This window comes from Sapajus apella, unplaced genomic scaffold (assembly GCF_009761245.1).
Source record: "Sapajus apella isolate SASKATOON/1434 unplaced genomic scaffold, GSC_monkey_1.0 scaffold265, whole genome shotgun sequence".
NCBI lineage: Eukaryota > Metazoa > Chordata > Mammalia > Primates > Cebidae > Sapajus > Sapajus apella.
The window spans coordinates 211,788-232,192 of NW_022437205.1; the positions used below are offsets into that span (position 1 = coordinate 211,788).

At 42.1% G+C, this 20,405-nt stretch overlaps 1 long non-coding RNA gene and 1 pseudogene across 1 annotated transcript; both read left to right on the forward strand.

The window, feature by feature from the left end:
- Nucleotides 1–4,063, forward strand: part of LOC116545412 — a 7,439-nt pseudogene extending 3,376 nt beyond the window's left edge.
- Nucleotides 4,064–9,494: 5,431 nt separating this feature from the next.
- Nucleotides 9,495–15,592, forward strand: LOC116545413. Its single transcript, XR_004266302.1, has 3 exons — nt 9,495–9,613; nt 12,605–12,706; nt 15,348–15,592. It is a non-coding gene; the product is annotated as an uncharacterized LOC116545413 (long non-coding RNA).
- Nucleotides 15,593–20,405: the final 4,813 nt, after the last annotated feature.

A 20,405-nucleotide genomic window follows, 5' to 3' on the forward strand; every position in this document is an offset into this window, starting at 1 on the left:
CTTCAGACCTTGTTATGGGTCTGTTCAGGGTTTCGGCTTCTTCCTGGTTTAGGCTTGGCAGGAGGCAAGTGTCCAGGAATTTATCCATTTCTTCCAGGTTTATTAGTTTGTGTGCATAGAGTTGTTTGTAATAATCTCTGATGATGGTTTGAATTTCTGTGGAATCTGTGGTGATATCCCCTTTATCGTTTTTTATTGCATCAATTTGGTTATTCTCTCTTTTCTTTTTTAGTAATCTGGCTAGTGGTCTGTCTATTTTGTTGATCTTTTCAAAAAACCAGCTCCTGGATTTATTGATTTTTTGAAGGGTTTTTTGTGTCTCTATCTCCTTCAGTTCTGCTCTGATCTTAGCTATTTCTTGTCTTCTGCTAGACTTTGAGTTTTTTTGATCTTGCTCCTCTAGCTCTTTCAGTTTTGACGATGGGGTGTCAATTTTTGATGTCTCCTTGCTTCTCATGTGGGCACTTATTGCTATATATTTTCCTCTAGAGATTGCTTTAAATGTGTCCCAGAGATTCTGGTATGTTGTGTCTTCATTCTCTTTGGTTTCGAAGAACATCTTCATTTCTGTCTTCATTTCATTGTTTATCCAGTCAACATTCAAGAGCAAATTGTTCAGTTTCCATGAAGCTGTGCGGTTCTGAGTTAGTTTTTGAATTCTGAGTTCTAACTTGATTGCACTGTGGTCTGAGAGACAGTTTGTTACGATTTCCGTTCTTTTGCATTTGCTGAGGAGTGATTTACTCCCAATTATGTGGTCAATTTTAGAGTAGGTGTGATGTGGTGCTGAGAAGAATGTATATTCTGTGGATTTGGGGTTGAGAGTTGTGTAAATGTCTATTAGGTTTGCTTGGTCCAGATCTGAGTTCAAGTCCTGGATATTCTTGTTAATTTTCTGTCTGGTTGATCTGTCTAATGTTGACAATGGGGAGTTAAAGTCTCCCACTATTATTGTGTGGGAGTCTAAGTCTCTTTGTAAGTCATTAAGAACTTGCCTTATGTATCTAGGTGCTCCTGTATTGGGTGCGTATATATTTAGGATCGTTAGCTCTTCTTGTTGCATTGATCCTTTTACCATTATGTAATGTCCCTCTTTGTCTCTTATGATCTTTGTTGCTTTAAAGTCTAATTTATCAGAGATGAGAATTGCAACTCCTGCTTTTTTTTGCTCTCCATTTGCTTAGTAAATCTTCCTCCATCCCTTTATTTTGAACCTTTGTGTATTCTTGCATGTGAGATGGGTTTCCTGGATACGGCACACCGATGGGTTTTGTCTTTTTATCCAATTTGCCAGTCTGTGTCTTTTGATTGGGGCATTTAGTCCATTTACATTTAGGGTTAATATTGTTATGTGTGAATTTGATACTGCCATTTTGGTGCTAGCTGACTGTTTTGCCCTTTAGTTGAGCTGGTACTTGTTGTTCCTTTATATGTGTAGAGCCTCTTTCAGGAGCTGTTGTAGAGCTGGCCTGGTGGTGACGAAATCTCTGAGTACTTGCATGTTCATGAAGGATTTTATTTTTCCTTCACTTATGAAGCTTAGTTTGGCTGGATAGGAGATTCTGGTTTGAAAGTTCTTTTCTTTAAGGATGTTGAAATTTGCCCGCCACCCTCTTCTGGCTTGTAGGGTTTCTGCTGAGAGATCTGCTGTGAGTCTGATGGGCTTCCCTTTATGGGTAACCCAACCTTTCTCTCTGGCTGCCCTTAGTATTTTCTCCTTCATTTCAACCCTGATGAATCTGACGATTATGTGCCTTGGGGTTGCTCTTCTTGACGAATATCCTTGTGGTGTTCTCTGTATTTCCTGGACTTGAATGTTTGTCTGCCTTGCTTGGTTGGGTAAGTTTTCCTGGATAATATCCTGAAGAGTATTTTCCATCTTGGATTCATTCTCTTCGTCATATTCATGTACGCCTATCAAACATAGATTAGGTCTTTTCACATAGTCCCACATTTCTTGGAGACTTTGTTCATTCCTTTTTACCCTTTTTTCTCCAGTCTTGCCTTCCCGTTTTATTTCATTGAGTTGATCTTCAACCTCTGATATCCTTCCTTCTACTTGGTCAATTCGGCTGTTGATTCTTGTGCATGCTTCACAAAGTTCTAGTGTTGCATTTTTCAGCTCCATCAATTCACTTATATTCCTTTCTATTTTGTCCATTCTCGTTAGCATTTCCCCAAATCTTTTTTTAAGGTTCTTAGTTTCTTTGTATTTGGTTAGAACATATTCTTTAAGTTCACAGAAGTTTCTTACTATCCACCTTCTGAAGTCTGATTCTGTCATTTCATCGCACTCGTTCTCCATCCAACCTTGTTCCCTTGCTGGTGAGGTGTTGTGATCCCTTTTAGGAGGAGAGGTGTTCTGGTTTCGGGTGTTTTCATCCTTTTTGCGCTGGTTTCTTCCCATCTTTAAGGATTTATCCACCTGTCGACTTTGTAGTTCCTGGCTTTCAGATTGGGTCTCAAATCATTCAGATTGACATTCTGTTTATTGATGATGAGGTTATTTCTGTTTCTTGGTTTTCCTTCTGACAGTCTGGCCCCTCTGCTGTAGGTCTGCTGAGGTTCACTCCAGGCCCTGCTTGCCTGGGGTTCACCTGCAGCAGCTGCTGAACAGCAAGGGTTGTTACCAGTTTTCTTCTTCTGCTATCTTTGTCCCAGACGGATACCCGCCTAGTGTCAATCTGATCTCTCTTTTATGAGGTGTCTTTTTGGATATATAGGGGTCAGGGAGCTGCTTGAGGAGACGGTCTCTTCTTTGTAGGAGCTCAAATGGTGAGCTTCGAGCTCTGCTGTTGTTCATTCATAGCTGCTGGGCAGGTACTTTTAGGTCTGCTGCAGCAGAACTCATAAACTGCTTTTTGTTCCCAGGTGCTCTGTCCCAGGGATTTAGGGCTTTATTTATGAGTTTCCGTTATGCTGTCGCCTTCTTTTTTTTTTTTTTTCCTTCAGACCTGCCCAGCCCAGCAAGGAGGCAGCCTAGTCACTGTCGGCCTATAGCAGCTTTGCTGAGCTGCTGTGGGCTCTGCCCCGCTGCCGAGTGAAATTCCCTGCAGTCCTGTTTACATGGGTGTAGTTAGAATTGCTTTGGCGATGGTGGCCCACCTCTGTTGGGGTGGAGTCTCTGCTGTGGCGGGTTGCCTTGGCAATGGCGGGCTGCCTCGGTAAGGGCGGACGCCCCTCCCCCACAGAGCTGGACCATCCTGGGTTCAGCTGCGCTTGCTGTGAAACTCTCAATCCAGAGTTCCTGGTTGCTGTTCTTTTGCGTGGGTGGGGCCAGCCGAGCCTTATCGCCTGGCTCCCTGCCTCAGAGCCTTTTTTAAATTGGTGTTCCAGTCGCCTGTTGAAGAGACGTCGGGGTCTCTTTGTTTTCCCCTGCGGCCACTCACTGCGCTGGCTTAAACAGCGGCACTGAGGTTTGTGGCGCTTTTTTTTTTTTTTTTTTGCGCTGGAATCTACTGTCCTGGTTCTCTGCTCAGTCCCCTTTTTGAACCGGAGTATGGGCGACTTCCTGTGGCTCCAATCGCCAGCCAAAAGGGCCCCCAGACAGGTGTATTTTGTACGGGAACCATGGCTCCGGGGTGTGGACAAAGCAGCTGCACGGGGCAAAGCAGTGGTGCTGGCCGACACAGCCACGCTGGCCGAAACAGCCGCGCTGGCGACCGTGGAGCACCTCTGCCCGGGAATTTCCTAGTCTGTGGGCAATAAAAACGCAGCGTCCACTCACCCTCGGCACTTTCACTGGGAGCTGCAATCCTGAGCTGTGCCTAAACGGCCATCTTGGATCGTCCCCCCACCAATGAATCCTTTTTTTTTTTAAAGATGGGGTTTCACCATGTTGGTCAGGCTGGTCTTGAACTTCCGACTTCAGGTGATTCACCCGCCTTGGCCTCCAAAGTGCTTGGATTACAGGCGTGAGCCACCATGCCCTGCTAAGCTCCAGAATTTCTTACGCATCTTGGACAAGCAAGAAGATGAACAGTCCCAGAACCTGAAGAGGCGCTACACAGCCTACAGACACAAGCTGGAAGAGGTCCTCAGTGAGGTGTGGAAGCCCGATTAAAGCAGGGCTTCCTTCCCACAAGACCCGGTGTGGTACCGACTTGCAGAACAGCACCAAGAGCCTCTCTTCTCAGAGGGCTGCTGACTTGCCCCAGTATGCTAGGGTCTTCCCCTTCTTATCTGTAGATTTTGTTCCCCCAACCTGGTCACACAGCATCCTGCACCTTAGTGTCCCACATAAGGGACTCTGCAAGCTTGTTGCTCAGCACCTCAGCGTTACCTCTTGGCAAGCTGTGAACCTGTAGCCTCATCAAGAGCATTCCAGGGTGCTTGGAAGAATGAACGATGGGGTATTTTTTCTTTATTTTCTTTTAGTTATTTTAACTATGTGATGATGCTGTTGAGCTTATGGGTGTGCAGATGATTTTTTTTAAAAACTTAACAAGGAATCTATCTTTCTGAATACTTGTCCTATTTTAAAACTACCTGTCTCTCTCTCTCTCTCTCTTTTTTTTTTTTTTTTAACATCAGAGGAATTGATCCATGTGAATCGAAAGGCACAGGAATCTAGGAACTCTGAGAAATTTGTTGTGAAGGATTTTGCTGGGGGTTGACAAAGAGGAAGGTATAAGTTTGGAGAAGTGTGTGGCATGGGCGAGCACTGTGGGCTGTGGAAGGTACTTGGCTTTTAAGTTAGGTGTAGTGGAGAAAGGGATATTTGCTTATAAATGAGTTGAAAGCATTCAGTGTTGAGATGTTAAAGCCATTTGAGGATCTCTTGGTTTCCTGGTGGGTAAAATGTGGAAACAGAGGCAGAAGCTAGAACGAACAGAGGGACCCATGAACTCTACAGCAGATGGAATAGAGAATCAGGCAGGTGGAGCCTAGCATCCTGGGCTGACGTGGTCCTCATCCAGCTCGAACCGACCCACTAATTCTGTCCTTTTCTAGTGGAAGGTCTCATGGGTGTAGCTTCTCTGCAGTGGCAGGACAGTGACCATATGCTAGCTCTTGTTAAGTTACATACAGTATATAGTGTACCCCCTAGAGGTGGTTTTCAATGTTGAGGTGGAATTTGGGTAGAGGTGACTGTTTTTCCCTTGATTGTTAGCTAGGATATTTATCAAGTAAACTTTTGTGACCATCACTCCCTTCCTTTTTATTCCTCCTTTCTTTTTCCTTTCTTCCCTTTTTTCTTCCTCCCCACCCTGCCTTGTTCCTTCCCTCCCTCCCTCTCTTCCCCCCTCCTTCTCCTCTCCCTCTCCCTTTCTTTTCTACATTGAAACCTTTTCTTACATATTATAGAACAAGGCTATTGAATAAAGACTCAATCCTACCCAATCTTTAGTTCTAGAGGACAACTTGACTGTGAGTAGGAGGGCCTCCAAGAAAGGGAGGAAAGTCCACACCCAGCTAATCACACAACAGGCCTTCACTACGGAAGTATTTTAACAAAAGTACATGTTATTGCCAACAAAAGAAATTGCAGGGGCAATAGAGGCCTTCCTTAAAACAGGCTAAATAACCTCATTTTATGCAGCAGTTTAATCAGAGAACAGAGGGAAATATGTGCAGTGGTTCTAGAGGGGCCTTATATTCTATTTTTCATCTAGACATTTTTGTTTATAAATTTCCAAGAAATTGTTAGCACTTCGGTGACACCTAATGGATTCTTTTTGAAATTCCAAGGTGTTTCAGTTCTTTGCTGAAGTGAACTGTGCTTTCATTGTATTTCTGTTCCTCTCTTGGTGGCTCTTCTGACTTTTCAGAGAATACCCACCTTGTTTGGAGGCAGACTTAAGTTGTTATGCTGTGCCACACAATCTACTGAGACAACCATATCTTCCTAGCATTTAAGGAAAGTTGAAAAAGAATAGAATTAACAGTGATCAAGTATGTGTGGTACATCTTGTTTAATTTTGCATGTAACTTCTCTTTAGTACATTGATGAGGTTTTAGTGACACTGTCATCCAGCATGTTACCTTTATTGTTCAGGGAATGCCTTTGTGATTTTTATGCTGGTTTTACTACTCAGACCATGGCATGGGTTTGAGTATATTCTTACCAGGCACTTGGTTTTTCACTTATTCATCTCAGTAAACTGATATTTTATGAGGCATTTGTTTCTCAGATTAAGACGCTGTTGGAACCTAAAGTAGTAGCTGATGGGTAGCTGTAAATTTTTTTTTAGCTACTTGAAGTAGATTGTCAAACTAGGCATCCTCATCTGTATTTATCCAGAAACTCACTCAATGTCATGTGCACTACAAATTGCAATTTAGAAACTTACTGTATTGAAATTATGTCAGTTCATGGTTCTTGAAGACTGAGGTTTTTTCCCAAACACTGGTTAGTGCAACAACATATTTAATGTGTAAGTGAAGAAAAAAGGCCAGATACTTTTTAAGAATCATTGTATAAGTCATTATGTTCAACTATCTAAGCTTTGCTGTCATACTGTTTCCTCTTCAGTGTGTGATGGTACAGGAATGATGTTAAATGAAGGGGTAGGGGCAGGGTGCATGGCTCACACCTGTAATCCCAGCACTTTGGGAGGCTGAGGCGGGTGGATCGCGAGGTCAAGAGATCGAGGTCTTCCTGGTCAACATGGTGAAACCCCATCTCTACTAAGAATACAAAAAATTAGCTGGGCAAGGTGGTGTGTGCCTGTAATCCCAGCTACTCGGGAGGCTGAGGCAGGAGAATCTCCTGAACCCAGGAGGTGGAGGTTGCGGTGAGCCAAGATCAGGCCATTGCACTCCAGGCTGGGTAACAAGAGTGAAACTCAGTCTCAAAAAAAAAAAAAAAAATGAAGTGGTAGTATTGTGGGAGAGCATCTTAAATGGCAGAAGTAAAAAGTTACGATATTTATCATTTTGATGGGTTTAAGTTTATTTTTGTAGGGAAGATTTTTCTCCCTTAACATTGTTTCTAGATTGGCAAAATTGTTTCCATTATTAAAAATTGAAGTTATTAGTAAAAAAAAAGAATTGAAGGAGGAAATAAATAATTCAACAATAGTAGATGGAGACTTTAATACCACATTTTCAATAATGAATAGAGCAACTAGGCAGAAGGTCAATAAAGAAATAAAAGATGTAAACAACACAACATACCAGCGATCTATAGAATACTCCACCTTACAAGAACAGAATACACTCCCTGTCAAGTACACAAGGGGTATTCTATAGGACAGGCCATCTGCTAACCCTTAAAATAAATCATAGCAAATGTAAAAGGATTGAAATCATATAGTTTTTGAGGCATCTCACTAACTAATACTCTCACACGGGAGAGTTGCAGGTTAGTATGGAGGGTGTGCAGGTTGTTGGCCCTCCTTCCTCCAGTTTGTCATGAAAGTTGAGGTGACCAGGGTTACACATGTGTAGGCCAGCAGCCCAGGAAAGTCAGGCAGCTGAAGGGAAAAGGCAGATATTCCATAAGAGTCTCCGTAGTGTCAGTCTCATAAAACCAGGGAGGAAGTGACACACAGGAGTGAGGGGGTGCATCAGGGCATCGCTTCTCTTCTGCCTACCTGTGCCTGTCATCAAAACCTCAGCTTCTAGCCCAATAAACCCCATTGCATAGGAAAGCCTTTGATCACCACTGACTGCCACAGACCCATGACCTTGATTTTTACCACACTGCATCTGAGAGTATATCCTTAGGCCAGTGGCTTTGGGTCAATGCAAATCTTTAGTGTTCTATAAAAACTTCTTCAAACATACACAATAGTAACAGTTTGTAAGTCATTCCAAATTAGGTGGCTACTACATGTATTTAAACATATGTATATATATACACACATATATAAATTCTTTCAGTGATTGTGACAAATTGGAAAGAGAGCCTGTGGAGTTAAAATGAAAATCATAAGTGAGGAGCACAAATTATGTATATAGAGATTATAACACAAAGCAACTCACACATAGAAGAGAAGAGAGGGTTTAGGAGTTATGAATATCAAACTTGTCTTCAAATTAAATGAAAATCCAACATGGGCCAGGTGTGGTGCTGATGCCTGTAACCCCAACACTTTGGGAGGCCAAGGTGTGAGAATAACTTGAGCCCAGGTGTTTGAGACCAGCCTGGGTAACATAGTGAGATGCCATTTACACACACACACACACACACACACACACACACACACAAAATAGCTGAGTGTGGTGACATGTGCCTGCAGTCCCGATAATTCAGGAGGCTGAGGCAGGAATATCCCTTGAGCCTGGGGGTTTGAGGCTGCAGTGAGCTGTGATCACACCATTACACTCCAGCTTGAGCAGTGGAGCTAGACCTTGTGTATTAAAAAAACAAATTAAAAAACCCAACATACTTCCCCAGAGGGGAAAAGTTGCCAGTACAACATTGGTTTACAGCAATAAGAATATTAAGACATTGACCAAAATCCTTTTGTTTTTTATTTGTTTTTATTTTTTGAGACAGAGTCTCCCTTTGTCATCAAGACTGGAGTGCAGTGACATGGTCTTGGTTCCCTGCAGCTGCAAACTCCTGGACCCAAGCTATCCTTTCACCTCAGTGTCCTGAATCGCTGGGACTACAGGCATGCACCACCATGCCAGGCTAAGTTGTTTTTTTTTTTTTTTTTTTTTTTTGAGATGGAGTTTTACTCTTGTCACCCAGGCTGGAGTGCAATGACACGATCTCGGCTCACCGCAACCTCCGCCTCCTGGATTCAGGCAATTCTCCTGCCCCAATCTCCTGAGTAGCTGGGATTACAGGCACGCGCCACTATGCCCAGCTAATGTTTTGTATTTTTAGTAGACAGGGTTTCCCCATGTTGACCAGGATGGTCTCTATCTCTTGACCTCGTGATCCACCCGCCTCAGCCTCCCAAAGTGCTGGGATTACAGGCTTGAGCCACCATGCCAGGCCAGGCTAAGTTTTAAAAATTTTTTTGTAGAGGCAACGTTTCTCAAACTCCTGAGCTCAAGTGATACACCCACCCTGGTCTCCCAAAGTGCTGGGATTACAGGTGTGAGCCACTGCACCTGGCCTCAAAATCCTTATAAATAAATTACTCACACACTAAGCAGAATATTCAGGGTTTTTTTTTTTTAATAGTATTAAAATGATGTGAAAAGCTGGAGAATCAAAGAATACCAAGACTATCTAAAAGTGTTAAATTTTTAATCAGGAAAAAATGACTTCATGACTGTCCTTAAGACACTGCTAGAACTTGGGGAAATAGGTATCCCTTGATGTTTTCTATGGATTTGCAATAACGAACAATGAAAATGTGGGTAAATTTTAGAAACAGAGAGGCCTGTGGTATTGTCACAAGTGTATACAAATGCTGAGAAAGACTTCTGAGGGAGTGGTCCCCATTGGTGATGACCTTCAGCAGAGACCTCATGTTTCCACATGACCTACGCACCTGGAAGGCAGAGATCCTAATATTCCATGACGCCTCCACCTAATTCTGTTATTGTGACTCCAGACCATTGCCTGGCACTTGGTCTTACCTCAGGACTTCCTATCAGAGCCTGAAGCACAGACAGTACCTTAGACTCTAAGCTTAGCACCTTGTACTTTGTTTCTGTGGCTAAGGATATTCAGAGTTGTGGGATGCTGACAAAGTTTATCCCAAAAGTAAGTTATGACTCAGATCTGCTTTCTTTAGACCCATTGATATCCTTTTTTTTTTTTAATGTAAAGAATCTTTTTTGAGGTATAATTTACATACTATAAAATGACCCATTATAATTGTAGAGTTGAATAATTTTTGGTAATTTACCCAAGTAGTGCAACCATTACCACAATCCATTCATTTGTTTTATTTTTTTTCCATTTATTTATTTTTTTTGAGACAGATTCTTACTCTGTCACCAGGTGCCAGGCTGGAGTGCAGTGGCAAGATCTCGGCTCACTCTGCCTCCCAGGTTCAAGCAATTCTCCTGCCTCAGCCTCGTGAGTAGCTGGAACTACAGGCACATGCCACCACACCTAGCTAATTTTTTGTATTTTTTAGTAGAGATGGGGTTTCACCATGTTGGCCTGGATGGTCTTGATGCCTTGACCTCATGATCCACCTGCCTCAGCTTCTCAAAGTGCTGGGATTACAGGCATGAGCCACCACACCTGGCCTATTTGTTTTGAATGTATTATTTGTTTGGGTTTCTTCTCCCTAGGCTCTGGCTCTATTTCCTCCACAAGCTTCAGCATGGCAGTATCTCCCACCACGTGTTTTGGTCCAAGGGCAGAAATGAGCAACCTGGAAATCAATCAGTACTTGTGCTCTGAACTGGAAAAATGCCAGCAGAACTTCTGAGACCTCAAAGAGAAATTCCTGACATCCAAAGCTACTGCCTACTCCCTGGTCAACCACCTGAAGAAAATACAGCAGGTCCCATAGGGACACAGTCACCAAAGCAATAAATGACCCTCCATCTTTTCTCTGTGTAATGTATCATTGCAGACTTTATTATCTATCAGAATTAATTGTATCCTGACTACACTCCCAGAAAGGTAGAAGTGGGCATTTTACTCTCAATTGGCTGGGGACAGAAAAACTGAAGCACAAAGGTGTAAAATTTGCAGGGAAAGTGTAGTGAGAAATAGACACTAAAACATTGGTTTAGGAAAGAAACTGTCCTTCCCTCTCAGCAATCCATATCAGCTTCTACAGACATGTAATACCACTGTTGGTAAAAACATCTCAGGATTCAATTTCAACTTTTTTAAGAGCACCCACTTGCAAAGAACTGTGCCAACAGCACCAAGGCTGAAAGAAGTAATAATGTGCCCTATCTGCCTTGAAGGAACTTAACTGCCTATTCTCAATGAGTTACCAATATGTGGACATGGGAACTTCAATAGCAGACATGGAGAAAAGCCTTGCTGCCTGGATCAATATTCTCTTCCCATTTAAGTTCAGATAAGCCATTCCTCATGCTCTGGTTAGATTGAGGATATTTCCAGAAAATTAGAGACTTTGTAACAGCTTTTCTGTCTCTCCCCGTGTATCAGCTTTGTGGACAGCAAGCAACTGCTGGTGGACCTCCAGGATCAGAGTTATGAGACACATGGCCAAAATGAGTACAAGATCAAGTGCAGCAGACCCCTGTTCTCAGTAGAAGGCCAGGCCAAGGTAGAGGCTGGCCCTTTCCTCCCCACAGTCAGCTCTCACATTGGTGAATCCACTGTGAAATCCCAAACATGTTACTAATAGTGGAGGAAGGGAGAAGCTGTAATGACAAGGAAACATGGGAACAAGGGCATGAGAGGAACAGGGATTTGGAGGAGAACTCTGGTTAACATTGAAATTGAGTCTGCTTTCCAATTTCTACAATTATTTTAAAATAAATCATTGCAGGGGGTGCCGTGGCTGAAAGTTGCTGTCTGGCTTACTGTCATAGAAAAGTAAAGCCAAAAGCCCACTTATTAAAGAAGTGAAAAGATGAGCTTTGGTATGCAGCAACACTCATCTTTTTTTAAACTTCATTCATTATCATTATCATTATAATTGTAGCACAACATTCTCTCAAGCTAGAGAAGAAAAATATTACCTGATACCTTAGTATAAAGGTATTATTGTGCAATGATTAAAGAGCATATATCCCAGAGCCAAATTTCCTGGGTTCAAATCTAACTTATGGTCACTCTGCCTCAGTTTTCTCATCTGTGCTGGCAATAGATTAGTAACAACCTCTTTGGATAGTGGTGATGGTCACCTGACGATAATTCTTACAAACCTACTGTGACAGTACCATGACAAATGCTATGTTGGTTCTCCCTTTAAAACACCACCTGTTAGCATTTGGGCTTATCTCATTTGGATCTTTCTTCTCCATATACAGTTTTACAGTTATATCCGGATGAATATTTAAATCTTTGAAATGTTTTGGGATTACTGAGACTCTTGAAACAGGAGAACCATCTGTCCTACACTTCTTAGTATCTTCCCAAACACACAGGAAGTCATTATTTCATTCCCTCATGTTCATGTTTTACTTAAGAGGCTGTAAGACTTGGTACATTGGCCTGAAGATTTGAAGTCATGGCTGGGCATGGTGGCTCATGCCTGTCATTCCAGCACTTTGGGATGCCAAGGTGGGAGGATCATTTGAGGTCAGGAGTTTGAGACCAGTCTGGCCAACATGGTGAAACCTGTCTCTACTAAAAATACAAAAATTAGCTGCGTGTGGTGGTGCACACCTGTAATCTCAGCTGCTTGGGATGCTGGAGCAGGAGAATTGCTTGAAACTGGGAGACAGATGTTGCAATGAGCCAAGATTGTGCCACTGCACTCCAGCCTGGGCAACAAAGTGAGACTCCAGCTCAAAAAAACAAACAAACAAAAAGATTTGGAGTTAGACTTCAGGGGATGTGAATTCTGACTTTACCTCATTCCAGTTGAATCATCTTGTTTACCTTATCTGCCTGTGGGCTTTTCTTTCCTCATCTCTAAAACGGGGAGTGGTTGAGAGATTGAGAAATAAAGATATGAAAATCCCAGTGTAAAGCCTGGTACTGGGGATACTTTTATCCTTGAGATAGACCCTGCCTCCTGCGCTGCAGGCAGTGACCCCACAGCAGCATGTCCAGCCTCTGACTGATGCAGGCATGCCTGTCTTTTCTCAGAGTGTGAAGAGGCAAAGATCTTATAGAGTATGTGCTGGAGGAGGAGCTGGAGTTTGAGGAGAGGGAACTGGCTGAATTGCCGAGACCAGCTGCAAGGCTCCGGTAAGGAGGTACCTCTGTGGGAAGTGAATCAATACTATTTGAAGTGGGTTAGCCCAGGGTGGTAGAAGAAAGAGCAAGTTTGTGCAAGGAGCAAGGCAGAAATGTACAAGCAGACACAGAACTAGACTATGGCACAATTAGGCTATGGAATAGTTAGGTCTCTAGGGTTGTCCATTAAATAGTATATTAATCAAATGGAGACAGCTGCCTGCATTGGAATACTAGCAATGTGGCTTCTATCTGTGTGTCCTTGGTCAAATTTACATCACTTTTCTGCATGTCATCTACCTAGGCTGCCTTATTTATAAAATGAAAATACTGACAGTATCTACCTTAGGGGGTTATGAAGATTAAATGCACAATTGTAAGTAGTTAGAACCATCTCTAATGCATATAAAACCCTGAACAACAATTTTCTGTTAGTATTATATTTGTTCCCATTTATAGATGTGGTAATTATCATTAATGGACTAACATTTTCTGTAAGAGATGATGTTCAAGCTTTCTGAAGTGCCTTTCATGATAGACTATTTCTTCTCCAAGCTGCTTTTTAAAAAAGGATTATTCTATGTGGAGTACTAACTGGTAGTGCTATTGGATAGATAGATGATTGAGCAGCTGTTGAGTGGAAAATGAATTATTAATTTGCTCAGAACCAGCATTGACTATCCTTACAGGGTTTCAGACAAAAGTAGATTATAGGATTCAAAACTTCTTTTAATCTTTTGTTGAAATGAAATCATAGACACTCAAATGTGTAAAACTAACCAAAGCAGAGATATTTGATTGAAGGGGGGATAGGTCTGGAACCCTTTTCTGCTCAGTGTATATCTTAACTTTCTCTGACACTTTCTAGAAACTCTAAGGACTAGAGTTTGAAAGATGACCTGTAGATAACTACTTAGAAGAACAGCATAGCAGGGAGGCATTCAGGCATTAGGTGGGGTAGATGACTGTAAATGTTCACTCCAGCTCCAGGATTACATGGTTCTACACATTAACTGAGTAACCACTTGTATGTGTACATACTACTGGGTGCTGTACACTGGGTAATAGGTGGCTCTGTCTTTAGATTCACAGAGCTCACATTCTACATTGAAACTCATGTGTATTCGTCTATTCTTACACTGCTATAAACATATCTGAGGCTGATATGTGAGACTGAGACTGACTTATAATGAAAAGAGGTTTAATTGGCTCATGGTTCTGGGGGCTGTACAGGCTTCTGGGCAGGTCTCAGGAAACTTACTATCATTGTGGAAGTTGAAGGGGAAGTAGGCATGGACTTCACATGGCCAGAACAGGAGAGAGAGACAGAGCAAAGAGGGAGGTGCTACCCTTTAAAACAAGCAGACCTCGTGAGAGCTCACTCACCCCCACAAGAACAGCAAGGGAAAAATCCATCCCCAGGATCCAGTCACTTTCCAGCAAGTCCCTCCCCAACATTGGGGTTTACAATCCAATGTCAGTTTTTTTGTGGGGACACAGAGCCAAACCACACCACCATGAGAAATATTTATACAATAATAAGAAAACTGTGAAATACCACATAGATTAACAAAATTACTACTCAGAGCTTTACTTTTTTCTTTTTTTGGAGATATTGTTCATTGCCTAGGCTAGAGTGCAGTGATGTAATCTCAGCTCACTGCAACCTTCACTCCCCCCTCAGGTTCAAGCAATTCTCCCACCTCAGCCTTCCAAGTAGCTGAGAATACAGGTGCATGCCACCACACTGGCTAATTTTTGTATTTTTAGTACAGATGGGGTTTCACCATGTTTGCTAGGCTGGTCTTGAGCTCCCAACCTCAGGTGATTCACCCTCCTCAGCCTCTGAAAGTGCTGGGATTACAGGCGCGAGCCAGTGTGCCTGGCTAGAACTTTAGCTTAAATTGCCTTCTTACTGGTTATGGCTTACCTTCATGTCATTCAAAAGAATACTATCCTTGACCTTTTCACTGATTTTTCTTTTTAACTTTCAATTAATACTAGAGATGTCTGCCCAACACTTTTGAACCTGTTTTTTTTTTTTTCTCTTTTGCCGTTTACTGCATAATACTTGATGTGTATATATGAAAATGTACTTGGGCTAAAGTGGGGAACCAAAGGGTCATCTTTTTGAAGTAGAGTTAAACCAGACAAACCTGAGGCTGTTTCTTCATTTCCTCTACCTCAGGCAAGTCAAACAATGTGTAGAAGAATTCATCTTGGCCCAGGTGTGATGGTCCATGCCTTTAATCCCAGCACCTTGGGATGTTGAGGTGTGCATATCATTTGAGGTCAGGAGTTTGAGACCAGCCTGGCCAACATGACAAAACCCCATCTCTACTAAAAATATAAAAATTAGCCTGGCATGGTGGTGGGCACATGTAGTCCCAGCTACTTGGAAGGCTGAGGCAAGAGAATTGCTTAAACTGAAGAGGTGGAGGTTGCAGTGAGCCAAGATCACGTCACTGCACTCCAGCCTGGGTGACAGACTCTGCCTCAAAAAAAAAAAAAAGAAAGAAAAAAAAAAAGAGAGAGAGAGAATTCAACTTGGGGAGTTTCTTACAGGGATTCTAAGAGATCTCTCCTATGAAACTCCTATAACCTATTATTCACTACATTCCCTCTTACATTTTACTCTTCTTTCCCATCTTAGAATACATGATCCCTTAATCCAGGCTCAGGCCGAAGAACTGACCCACTTATGGCAGAAGATACAGGAAGGGAACCGTATCTGCTACCTTTTCACACAGCATGTGAAGAACACAGTCAAGAACACAGTCTCTTTTGAGTGCCTCCTCAGGAACACTGGCATTGCCTAAGGCCAGAGACAGAGATTCTGTAAGCAAATGGTAGAAGGAAGTCAGCCGACAGAGATCCTTGCCAGAAACCTCGCAACAGGTAAGCTGGCTACAGGCTCTGAAGACCCTTAACTCTACCCAAGTCCCCCAAAGTGAGGAGAAAAAATACAAAGTTATCTCCATTGTAGATTTTATTTTAGTTTGGACTATGGTCCTAAATCCGCATTCTGTTTTCTCTTTAGAGCACTCAGGTAATCACTTTCAGTATTCTTTCAAGAGTTCTTAGTTTTGTTGTTTGAGACAGAGTCTTGCTCTTTTACCCAAGCTGGAATGTAGGGACAGGATCTTGGCTCTGCAATCTCTGCCTCCTGGGCTTCAGCAATCCTCCCACCTCAGCACTGTGCCTGGCCTGAAACTTCTTAGTTTCAATCAGTAAGAGAGATAGATTATAGTGGATTACTTCATCTTGATGAGTAAAAGAACTCACCTTAATTCCTGGAAGGTATTTTCACTGGATGTAGGATTCTAGCTGACAGTTTTGTTTTTGTTTTTAAAAAGTGTTTTAAGGCTGGGCACGGTGGTTCACCCCTGTAATCCCAGCACTTTGGGAGGCCGAGGTGGGTGGATCACAGGTCAAGAGATTGAGACTATGCTGGTCGACATGGTGAAACCCCATCTCTACTAAAAATACAAAAAATTAGCTGGGTATGGTGGCACATGCCTTTAATCCCAGCTACTCAGGAGGCTGAGGCAGGAGAATTGCCTGAACCTGGGAGGTGGAGGTTGCGATGAGCCGAGATTCCGCCATTGCAGTCCAGCCTGGGTAACAAGAGCGAAACTCTGTCTCAAAAAAAAAAAAAAAAAAAAAAAAAGTGTTTTAAAAGTGATATTTCACTGGCTTCTGGCCTACATTGTTTCCTACAAAAAGTCTGTCATAATTCTTATTTTTGTTCCTCTGTACAAAATATGTTTTTTCCTCTGGCTGCTTTTGAGATTTTCTATTTATCACTGGTTTTAAGAAATTTGATTATATAAGACCTTGTGTGTGGGTGATGGGGAGCCCACCAGGGAGCCTCGGCCAGTGAGAGGGTCCCAACCTTGAAGAGAGGGTGCGTTGAAATAAAGAGAGACAGAAAGATGGGTTCCAGAGGACTAAATAGGAAATACCTATGCAGCAAGTTTATTTGTGTCCAGGGTTCCAATATATACCTTTAGATTACAAGGATTGACATCAGTGCACATTATGTAAGCTATACGATAAGGGGAATAGAAAGTTGCAAAAAGCACAGAAAGTTGCAAAAAGCAAAGGTCAGCAAAGGGGGTACATAATCGCAGGCCATGAAAGGTAAGCAAGTGATGTACTTTATCATTGTTAACAGAACATGTGGTCACAAGGATAACAATCTAGAAATGTCACAGGCTAAGCCATAAATCTTTATCTGAGTATAGGAATGTCATCTGGTCCTCAAAAGGCTATACCTAACTTGGTAAACAGAGTCATAAAACCCACTCCCCAACAGGAACCGAAAGAGCACACACATCCATTACCCAGGGCCACTGTAGTCAGAAATAGAGGCTGACATTATTCTTATTCTTTCTGTTCCTACTTCCCCAAAGCTCGACTGCCTCCAGCAGGAAACTGTGTCTGGGATCAAGCTCATGCACAGTGAGGCCCAACACTGGGGGGCCTCACACAGGAGCGTTCCCCACACTTGTATAGTTTTATCTTTTACATATTGTTTTATTTCATTTAGTTTCTTGTATCTGCATGTTTATAGTTCTCAGCAAGTTTGAATAATAATGACGTAATATGTATTATACATGGCATATATAATATACCATATACATGGCATATATATATCAAATATATAATATATATTTTATTTTTCATCTCTATCCTCTCCTTCAAAGACTCCAGTTATATATGTGTTAGCTGCTTTCAAATTTTACCACAGCTGACTAATGTTCTGTCCATTTTGGCTATATCATTTTTTCTCTTTGTTTCTTTTTATTTCCATGTCTTGGAATTGATTAATCTTTCTTAAGCAGCATCTAATTTGATGTTAATCCTAGCCAGTGTATTTTCATCTCCGGCTTTATTTTTCATCTAAATTTAATTAGGTCTTTTAAAAAATGTCTTCTATATAATTCCTCGTCATTTCATATTTTCCCCTAGCTTCTTCATTTTATTTCATTCTGGTTTTTGAGACAGAGTCTCATTGTGTTGCCCAAGCTGGAGTGCAGTGGTGAAATTTCGACTCACTGCAATCTTCACCTCCCAGGTTCAAGTGATTCCTGTGCCTCAGCCTCCTGAATAGCTGGGATTACAGCCACATGCTGCCACACCTTGTTCATTTTCATATTTTTCATAGAGATGGGGTTTCACCACATTGACCTGGCTGGTCTAGAACTCCTGACCTCAGTGGTCTACCAACCTCAGCCTTCCAAAGGGCTAGGATTACAGGCATGAGACACTGCACCTGGCCTAGCTTCTTTAATTCAAGGAATATAGTTATATTTGTTTCAATGTCCTTGTCTAAAAATTCTGTCATCTGTGTCCTTCCTATTGTTTTTAATTCTCATCTGATGCGTCCTTTCTAAGTCAGTTAAAGTGGACTTATTTTTTTCCCCTTCTCATCATGGATCTCAGTTTTTCTCTCTCTCTGCATTCCTAACATTATTTGATTTGGTGTTAGACATTGCCAATTGTAACTCATCGAGTGCTTGACTTTTTGCATTTTGTGTTAAAATTGTTTTAGAATTGTTTGGTATACAATAAAATTACCTAAAAACAATTTGCTGGCTGGGCGCGGTGGCTCATGCCTGTAATCCCAGCACTTTGGGAGGCTGAGGCGGGTGGATCACGAGGTCAAGAGATCAAGACCATCCTGGTCAACATGGTGAAACCCCGTCTCTACTAAAAATACAAAAAAAAAATTAGCTGGGCATGGTGGTGTGCCCTGTAATGCCAGCTACTCAGGAGGCTGTGGCAGGAGAATTGCCTGAACCCAGAAGGCAGAGGTTGCGGTGAGCCGAGATAGCACCATTGCATTCCAACCTGGGTAACAAGAGTGAAACTCCATCTCAAAAAAAAAAAATTGCTTCTTTTCAAGCTGGCTTTTTAATTTTTTTTAGGCAGGATAAGAGCAGGTATTCGTCAGTGGCTACTCTTTTTCCACTATGGAGGTAATATGCCTTTTTAAAAAATAGATCTTATTTTTTAGAGTAGTTTCAGATTCACAGCAAAATTTGAACAGGAAGTACAAAAAGTTCCCATATACCCCTTGCCTCTATGCATGCATAGCCTTCTAGGCTATCGACATCTCTCTCCAGAAATATACATTTATTACAATTGAACTTACACCGACATGCTATTATCATCCAAAGCCCATGGTTTACACTGGGGGCAATACTCTTTTGCATATTCTAAGCCAGTGGTCTCCAACAGTTTTGGCACTAGGGACTGGTCACCTGGAAGACAATTTTCCCACAGATGCGGTGGGGGTATAGTGGTAGGGGTGGGGGTGATGGTTTCAGTATGAAACTGTTTCACGTCCGATCATCAGGCATTAGAGTCTCATAAGAAGCATGCAACCTAGATCTGTCGTGCAACCTAGATCTCCTGCATGTACAGGTCACAATAGGGTTTGTGACTCAGTGAGAATCTAATGCCATCGCTGACCTGACAGGAGGTGGAGCTCAGGCGGTAATGCTTTCTCGTTGCTGCTCACCTTCTGCTGTGTGGCCCCGTTCCTAATAGATCACGGACCAGTGATGGGATTTGGGGACCCCTGTTCTAACCAATGCTCCCTTTATTAAAAGGGTTTTTCACTTTAGCTGATGGAAACACCAAGTGATGCAAACTCTGTGGGAGCTACAGAGATGATTTCTTTTGAGAAGTTCTTTTCCCTGCTTTACATCATTTTCTCAAATACATGTACTAATCAGCACTTAACTGAAGATTGAAGACAGGAATCCAAAACATTCTCTCTGTGTGGCAATCTACTCTCCAGTCTGTCCTGTGATGTCACCACCCTCACTTCTTCAAACTTAATACAGGCTCTGCTTGGGTCCTCCCCGCCTGCTTTAAAGTTCAGAATCTCAGATGGTAAACTGGAGTAATCATAGGGCTCAGCTCTTTTATTTTCTCTCTCCCAGGGATCACTGTACTGTACTGCACTAAATCCAGTGTTGAAGCTATAGTTGAAAATTGTTTTTCCAGTTTTCCAGTTGCTTAAGGTGCAGGACAAATCTGGTCCCTATTACTCCAAGTTGGCCAGAAGCAGAAGTCTCCATTAAAACTTTGTGGTCAGAAAGAAGAGTATGACAGAAGGCAGCTTGTTAGAATGGGAAGATCCCTGGGCTAAGAATCAGAATTACCTGGGCTCTAGTCTCAGCACTGTATTTACTAAGTTTGTGTAAGTGATTGATACTTCTTGAATTTCTGTTTCCTCATTTGTAAAGTGGGTCATATCATCATCCCATGGCTGCTGTAGAGATCAGTTGAAGTAGTATCCTAACGTTCATAAATATATTTCTCTTTCAGGGTTATTTATTTATCTATTTATTTTCAGGTCCCAATAAACTGTCTAAATCTTTTGGGGTTACTTTAGGCACTGGACATAGTAGAAACTGGTATTGGAAAAGTTGATTTATACTGGAATATTTTTTTATAGAATTATCCCCAATTCTCACTAACAAACTGAAAAAAAAAAAAAAAAAAAAGAATTACTCCCAAGAACATCTGAGGAAGCACAAGGCACAACAGGGACAGACTTGAAGGCAGCCTGGCAATCCTCTGGTTGAGGTGGGACAGGGTGTTTGTCCCCTCAGAGACTGGAGTATTTTCTGTGTGAGAGTAGCAATGGGACAGTCATTGTCTGGCAACCAGTCTGTGGCAGAAAGAAAGGTTA